The 8,543-nt window shown below is 49.0% G+C and overlaps 1 pseudogene; it reads left to right on the forward strand.

Annotated features, from left to right (window-relative positions):
- The first annotated feature begins 2,045 nt into the window (after window positions 1–2,045).
- LOC102433339 lies at window positions 2,046–6,057 on the forward strand (annotated as a pseudogene).
- The last annotated feature ends 2,486 nt before the right edge of the window (window positions 6,058–8,543 follow it).

The raw sequence follows: 8,543 nt of genomic DNA on the forward strand, positions 1-8,543 counted from the left end.
ACTACAGCCTGCAGGCCAAATCCAGTTCCACCTGCTTTTTACACAAAGTTTTATTGGAACACAGCTATTTGGTTTTTTGTTTTTTTAATCTTTATTGTTGAGAATATTACAATGTCTCCTTTTTCCCCCTCTATTGGCCCCTCCACCCAGTTCCTGCCCTGCCCCAGGCCTTCACCACCCTATTGTCTGTGTCCATAGGTAATGCATATATGCATATAAGATCTTTAGTTAATCTCTTCCTGCCCCGCCTCCTCTCTGAGATTCGTCAGTCTGTTCCATGTTTCCATGCCTCTGGTTCTATTTTATTCATCAGTTTGTTTTGTTATTAGATTCCCTGCTCATTTATTTTGATTTTTAGATTCAATTGTTAATAGATATGTATTTATTGCCATTTTATTGTTCATATTTTTCTTCTTCTTCTACTTCTTCTCCCTCTTCTTAAAGAATACCCTTCAACATTTCATGTAATACTGGTTTGGTGGTGATTAACTCCTTTAGCTTTTTCTTGTCTGTGAATCTCTTTATCTGACCTTCTATTCTAAATGATAGCTTTGCTGGGTAGAGTAATCTTGGTTGTATGTCTTTGCTAATTCATGTCTTTGAATATTTCTTGCCATGCCCTCTGACCTGCAAAGCTTCTGTTGAGAAATCAGCTGACAGTCATATGGGTGCTCCCTTATAGGTAATTAACTGCTTTTCTCTGGCTGCTTTTAACTTTAACTTTAACTTTAACCATTGGCATTTTAATTATGATGTGTCGTGGTGTGGGCCTCTTTGGGTTCCTTTTGTTTGGGACTCTCTGTGCTTCCTGGACTTGTAAGTCTCTTTCTTTCTCCAGGTAGAGGAAGTTTTCTAACATTATTTCTTCAAATAGTTTTGAATAGCTTGCTCTCTCTTTCTCTCTCTTCTCCTTCTGGCACCCACATAATGCAAATGTTGTTATGCTTGAAGTTGTCCCAGAGGCTCCTTACACTATCTTCATATTTTTTTATTCTTTTTGCTCTTCTGATTAGGTGTTTTTTGTATTTTGGGTTTTTTTGTTGGGTATTTTTTGCTTCCTCATGTTCCAAGTCATTAATTTGATTCTCGGCATTCTCTACGCTACTGTTTATTCCCTGTAAATTACTCTTCATTTCAATTAGTGTATCCTTCATTTCTGACTGGACCTTTTTCGTGTCTTTTAAATTCTTACTAAGATTCTCGAAAGTTTCACTAAGTCCCTTGAAGCTCTTATTAAGATCCTTAAGCAGCCTTATAACCATTGTTTTGAGCTCTGTGTTCAGTACTTTGCTTTCTTCCATTCCTTTCATTTGTGACATGTTTCTTTGTCTCCACATTTTGGCTGCTTCCCTGTGTTTCTTTCTATATATTAGGTAGAGCTGTATGTCTCCTAGAATTTGTAGAGTGGCCTTGTGTAGTAGGTGCCCTATAGGGCCCAGGGGCTCAGCCCACTCGTCACCTGAGGTGGGCACCTGAGGAGGCCTCTGCAGTGGAGATATCCTTCTAGGTGCACCCCCATGTGGGCTGTGTGCACAGTTTTGTTGTATTTGAGCCTTGATTGCTGTTGGTGTAACTGAGAGGAATTGACCTCGAGGCCAATTGGCTCTGAGGACCAGCTGCGACTACAATGGGGGAGCTACCATGCAGGAGACACCCCTATGGAGCAGGACTTGCTTCGGTGGGGTTTTGGTGCTCACTTAGTCTGTCCTTTAGTGTGTCGCTTGTGGATGTGTAGACTTGTAATCTGGTATGGTCTGAAGCTGTCCACCGGTGCACTGGCTCTGGAGCCTCCTGGGTGGTGCAAAGTAAGCCATTGCCTGGGATCACCCGGCAGCAGCTACAAAGCAATCTGTAGATGGCTGCTCTTGTATTAGGCTTGGAAGTGGCCAGGCCAGCCCAAGCTGTGAAGCAAGGCAGGTTGGTGCTAGTGCTGGGTCTTGGGCCTCTTATTTTTATTGGTAGATATGGGGCACACTGATACCAACTGCTGCTTGTTTGAGAGGTTTTAGACATGTCTGAAGCCTGAGTCAGGACAGGTCATTCATATGGAAAAGCCACTGCAAACAACTTTGGTGGGGCTGCAAATTGGTTGGGGTGAAGTCTCAGGGAATCACCAAGGTGGAATGAACAGAGTAAGCCATGCTGACAAAGACTCAGATATGGCTGTCAGTCAGCTCTGCGATGGGGAAGGTGTCAGCATAGTAACCATGACCCCTATGAGCACCCCTGTCTGGGAGAAAGCTGCCCCTGAGTTCTTGCTCTGATGCCGGACAATCTAGTTCCTCCCCATATGTCCTTGGAACTCCTCCCCACCCCAAGCCATTGCCCCAGCATTGGAGCCAGAGGGATTGAGTCCAAGTAATTCTGGGCACCAGCCCTTTTCAGAGGAACTGCCTGGGTCTCCAGCAGCCTCTGTGTCACTCAGCCACAATCCCTGCCAGTTTTTACAGCCTGAGGTTATGGGACTTCTCTTCCCAGATCTGGACCTCTTGGCTGGGAGTATGGTATGGGACTGGGACCCCTTGGCTTCTGCAGTGGGGATATCCTTCCCTATTGAAAAAAATGCCATATGTTGGTATAGGCCCGGCACGTTCCACGCTCCACTTTTCCTACCAGTCTCGATGTACTTTCTTTACTTCTCTAGTTGTAGGACTTCCATTCAGCCAGATGTTAGGCAGTTCTGAATGTGGTTGTTCTATATTTTAGTTGCAATTTTGATGTGGTTGTGGGAGGCAGCAGGTACCAGCATTTACCTACACCGCCATCTTGGCTCTCTACACCCATTTGTTTATGTCCTTCAATGGCTGCTTTCACATTGGTAGAGTTGAGTAGTTGTGACAGAGACCACATGGCCTGCAAGGACTGAAATATTTACCATTCGGCCCTTTAAGGAAAAAAAAAAATGCTGACCCTGAATTAGAAGATAAAGTTGAGGAAGTTTTCCATAAAGTAGAGCAAAAAATGAAAGACGTGTCCGTTTGGATCCTCTAGTAAACAGATGCTGAGATGACACTAGGAGTCCTGGGGTGGGAGGACGATGCCTGTGAAAATAAAAGAGGAGGAAACAGGATTGGCAGGCAGAGTCTTCAGACCCTCTGACACCTGTGGAACAAACAAAGGAGGGAAACAAAGGAGGGAAACAAAGGAGGGAGAGCCTGACTTTGATGAAGATCAACCAAGTCTTGGCCAACCCAGTGGGGTCCCCAAAGCAAAGACTGTCCCTTAGAGGAGCCCCACATTGGGCAGAAATGGCCAGGCCCTGTGTCCCCACTGTGCTCAGTCATTGGCTGGCACTGCCCAAGAAGACCTTGGTCTTGGTTGCAAGGCTGTAGTGGGTCTCAAAAGCTGTCGGTCAACCACACTCCTCACAGCTGAGTGACAAAGTTCTGTCTTGAAAGGAGAACCCGTGGGGCTTCATGGCTGCCACGCTGTGGGGGTAGAACAGAAAGAGTAAGAAAGTTAGGAGACCAGCACAGGAACCTCACACCTCAACAAAGGAGTTCCAGAAGGAGAACGGAGAAAACAACGGAGAGGAAATAAACAAGGAAGCATTTCAGACGTTTATCAGAAGGAACCTGAATGTTCAGACTGAAAGGGCCTACTACGTGTCAGCAGACCCACACCAAGGCCAGTCGCCAGTGAACGTCAGAACAAGGACAGCCACGAGATTCTACCAAGGGTCAAGAATCAAAATTTCATCAGACTTTTCAACCACAGTCTTAGAAACCAGAACATCTGGGAGCTGTATTAAAAAGTATAAAAGAAAATTAATTTCAGCCTAGAATTATATACTTGGCCAACCCATGGATCAATCAAGGGTAGGAAAAAGGTCTTCTCAGATTTACATGGGCTCAAAAATTTTTATCTCTTTCTTAAGAAATCTACTGGAGAATGGCTCCACTAAAAACAAAGAAAAAACAAAGAAACGGGGGAAGCCAACACAAGAGAGAAGTGACGGTGATGGTGAAGGGATCCCAGAGCAGCATCTCTGGACAACAGACCTGGAGGGCCGGCAGTTCACACTGGAATAAGTCAGAAGGTTCTAGAAAAGACTTCCTCAAGGAGATGAAATTGATAGAATACCTAATGTATTTGAACTTTCGAGAGATTTATGTACAACTTGGAGAGAATGTGGTTGAATTAGCCATAAAGACATAGAAAAACAAGCCCTTCCCTTTACAAAGTTATTAAATCCAAGAAAAACAAAACATTTGTTCAGAAAAAGGAATTAAATTTAAAACTCCTGCTCTGCAAAAGACATGCTTAAGAGAATAAGAAGGCACCCTAGCCAGTTTGGCTCAGTGGATAGAGCCTCTTCCTGTGGATTGAAGGTTCCCGGGTTCGATTCTGGTCCAGGGCACGTACCTCAGTTGCAGGCTCCTGGCGGGAGGCAACCAATTGATGTGTCTCTCTCACATTGGTGTTTCTCTCTGTCTCTCCCTCTCCCTTCTACTCTCTCTAAAAATCAATGAAAAAAATATTCTCAGAGAGAGAGAATGAGAAGACAAGCCAAAATAGAATGGGAGAAAAATATTTACAAGAAAACATCTGATGTGATAGAAACTGTTTACCTGACAAAGGACTGTTATCCAAAGTATACAAAAAACTCTTAAAACTCAACAATAAGCAAATGAACAACCCAGTTAAAAAATGGACAAAAGATCTGAACAGACACCTCACCAAAGATGATACACAAATGTCGAACAAGCATTTTAAAATGCTCAACATCATATGTCATTAGAGAAAAGCAAATTAACACAACAATGAGATACCACCACACACCTATTAGAATGGCTGACGAGGATTCTGGCGAGGATGTGAGCAGCCGGAATCTCTGTCACTGCTGGTGGCCGCACGGTCCAGTCCACTTCGGAAGACAGCTTCTCACAAAGCTGAGCATGTCTTCCCGTAGGATCCAGAAGTAGCATTCCTTGGTATTTACCCAAATGAGTTGAAAACATGTCCACACGAAAACCTGCACATGAATATGTATAGCAGTTTTATTCATAATTGCCAAAAACTTGGGGGCAACCAATATGTCCTTTAATAGGTGAATGGATTAAAAAACAAAAACAAAAAACTATGGTACACCCATATAATTGCAATAAAAAGAAATGAGCGAGGTTGCAGCCTGGGCGGCAGGCACAGCTGGTCCCGTTGTGCTGTGGCTCCAGGTGGCCTGCAGTCTGTGCCCCGTGCCCCCACCCCCCGCCAGCGCGCCCCTCAAGGAGCCTGGTCCCCACGGCCCCACCTTCTCCGGCCCCGCTGCCACCCGCGAGGGCTGGTTCCCCGAGATGTGCAGCCTGTGGCCGGGCCAGGCCCTGTCCCTGCGCTCGCGGTTCCAGGATATCCTTGCCTTTTCAGTAAGAGCTAATGCGGCGTGCAGGTGTTGGACGGGGTCACCCAGAGCACGGAAAGGGGGCGAGTTTCCCACCGGAGATGATAGCCAACCAGCCGGCCTGCAGCCACCCCAAACGCACTCAAGTGCTGGTCATGCGGGCGGGCCCGGGGTGTCCTGCCGGGAAGGGGCGGAGCATTTCCCTGTGGAGTCCGGCCGTCCAGGGGCGAGATTGGACGGGGCTGTCACTTCAAGTCCCTTAAAAAGGATTCTGCCCGGCATGGCCATTGGCTACTCCAGCGCAAAGCTGACCCTCCACGTGGGCGAAGGTTTTCAGTTCATGAAACAGAACCAGATGCCTTCAATGTTATCATCACCGAGTCCTCGGATCCCAGGGGCCCTGCAGAGAGCTCTTCAAGGAGCCCGATTACCAGCTCATGAAGATGGCCCTCAGGAGGACGGGATCCGCTGGGGCCCGGGTGGGTGCCGGTGGCTGCGCCTGGGCCTCATCAAGGACATGCAGCACTTCTGCAGGCCGCCCTTCCCCGGGCCCAGGTCGGCGTCACGCTGAGCAGAGAAACCCCCGCACCAAGTCCAGGTGCCGGTGCAGGAGCTGAGGCAGAAGCCGGTGGAAGCTCAGATACTGCAACTCTGACGTGCACCCGGAGGCCTTCGTCCTGCCTGAGTTTGCCCGCGAGGCCCTGAATGATGTGAGCTGAGCCCAGATGCCGCTGACCACACCGCCCAGGACCTCGGGCCAGGTTGCCCCCGACAGGACCCCTGCGGCACCCCAACAGCCAAGTGTTACAGCCCCAGAGTGCTGCCCGCTGCCCTGCTGGCCAGACTGTCTGAATCCCTGTGTTTTTCAGCCCCCGAGCCCAAAGCAGCTTGTACGGCACGTCTCCACCCTCTGTCACCCTCACTCACCAAACACATCTACACTAATAAAAGAGAAACATGGTAATTAGCGTACGACCGCTACCCTTTTCATTGGCTTATCAGTGAGTATATGCAAATTAACTGTCAGCCAAGATGGCGGCCGGCAGCCAGGCACTGGAGCGAGCATGAGGCTTGCTTGCTGCAGACTCCAACGTTCCCTGCCTCACTTGCCGGCCTCTCAGTTGCAACTCTAAGCAACTATGTACTATGTTGCAAATAAGAAGGTAAACAAAACCCCAGAAACCAGCCGGACTGAAACCCAGCCAGACCGAAACTTTGTATCAATGTTTTCAGCAGCGAGGCCTCAGAGCTAAAGCTGGCCCAGAATAAAAAAAAAAAAAAAAGAAAACAAGGAGCGGTTGGGAGCTCCAGTCACTCGCCACCCGGAAAACAGCCCTCAGCCCCTCACCCAGACTGGCCAGGCACCCCAGTGGGGACCCCCACCCTGATCCAGAACACCCTTCAGGGCAAACCAGCCGGCCCCTACCGTGCACCAGGCCTCTATTCTATATAGTAAAAGGGTAATATCCTCCCGGCACCGGGATCAGCGTGACAGGGGCAGCGCCCAAACCCCCTGATCGCCCTGCAGCTCTGTGTGTGACAGGGGGCGGGGACACAACCTCCCTATCCACCCTGCTCTGTTCGTGACAGGGAAAGGCTCCCCAACCCCCTGATCAGCCCTGTTCTGTGCCTGATAGGGGGGAGCTCCCCAATCCCCTGATCGGCCCTGTTCTGGTGTGTGACAGGGGGCGGGCGCCCCAACCACCCCCCCCCCCCCACGAGCCCTGCTCTGTGTGTGACATGGTAGAGCCAAAACCTCTCCATCGGCCCTGCCCTGAATGTGACAGCGGTGGCGCCCCATCCCCCTGATCGGCCCTGCTCTGTGGGTGATAGAGGATGGCGCCCCAACCCCCCTCCACGGGCCTTGCTCTATGTGTGACAGGGTAGAGCCATAACCTCCCCATTGGCCCTGCCCTGAGTGTGACAGGGTGCAGCGCTCCAACCCCCTGATCCGCCCTGTTCTGTGCATGACAGGGGGCGGCGCCCCAACTCCCCAATCGGCCCTGGTCTGAGCCTCACCAGGGGCTGCACTTAGGGATTGGGCCTGCCCTCTGCCACCCGGGAGCAGGCCTAAGCCAGCAGGTCGTTATCTCCCGAGGGGTCCCAGACTGCGAGAGGGCACAGGCCGGGCTGGAGGACCCCCCTCCCCCCGCCCCCCGACCGAGTGCACAAATTTTTGTGCACCGGGCCTCTAGTGTATTTATAACAAACAAACAAAAACAAAAAAAGAAATGAGCTGTTAAGCCACAAAAAGACATGACAGAACCTTAAATGGGTATTGCTGAGTGAAAGCAGCCAATCTGAAAAGGCTGTATGATTCCAACAACATACATTCTGAAAAAGCCAAAACTATAGAGACAGTAAGATCAGTGGTGGCCAAGGGCTTATAGGAAGGGAGGGAGAGAGGGAGGAAAGGGGGAGCACAGGGGATTTGTAGGGCTGTGAACTGTTCTGTATGATCCTGTAATGGCAGGTCCATGACACTTTGTATCTGTCAAAACCCATGAAATTCACACTCAGAGTGAGCCCTGTGTAACTACAGTGGGGCCTTGACTTACGAGTTTAATTCGTTTTGAGACCGAGCTCATTAAGGAGCTCGTTAAGGAGCTCGTTAACTCAAATTACTCTATCAACTCAATGCAAAAAATGGGCTGAGAGACAGCTGGTATCTCAAAAAACTCATTAGTCGGGACACTCGTAAGTCAAGGCCCCACTGTATGGACTTCAGTTAATTACAGCGCCCCGGTATTGGTTTGTCCGTTGTAACAAGTGTAGCTGTCACACCGAGGCAACATGTTCATCATAGGGAAACTGGGAGACGGGACTGTAGATGCACTTTCTGCTCAATTGTTCTGTAAACCTAAAAATGCTCTAAAAATAGATCTATTATGGAAAGGGAGACCAAAAAAAGAAATCATAGTATTTCACAAAAGGCTGTAAATAATGTTCCCACAAGGTGTAAGCACTCCCAACCTTACCAATATTATGATGCAACTGTAATGGGAGGGCGGAAAATAAGAAGGGGGGGAGTAGCTAGCTTGTTTGGCTCAGTGGATAGAGCGTCGGCCTGCGGACTAAAGGGTCTTGGGTTTGATTCTGGTCAAGGGCACATGCCCAGGTTGTGGGCTCGATCCCCAGTAGGGGGCGTGCAGGAGGCAACCAACCAATGATTCTCTCTCGTCATTGATGTTTCTATCTCTCTTCC

This window comes from Myotis lucifugus, unplaced genomic scaffold (assembly GCF_000147115.1).
Source record: "Myotis lucifugus unplaced genomic scaffold, Myoluc2.0 scaffold_817, whole genome shotgun sequence".
NCBI classification, from domain to species: Eukaryota; Metazoa; Chordata; class Mammalia; order Chiroptera; family Vespertilionidae; genus Myotis; species Myotis lucifugus.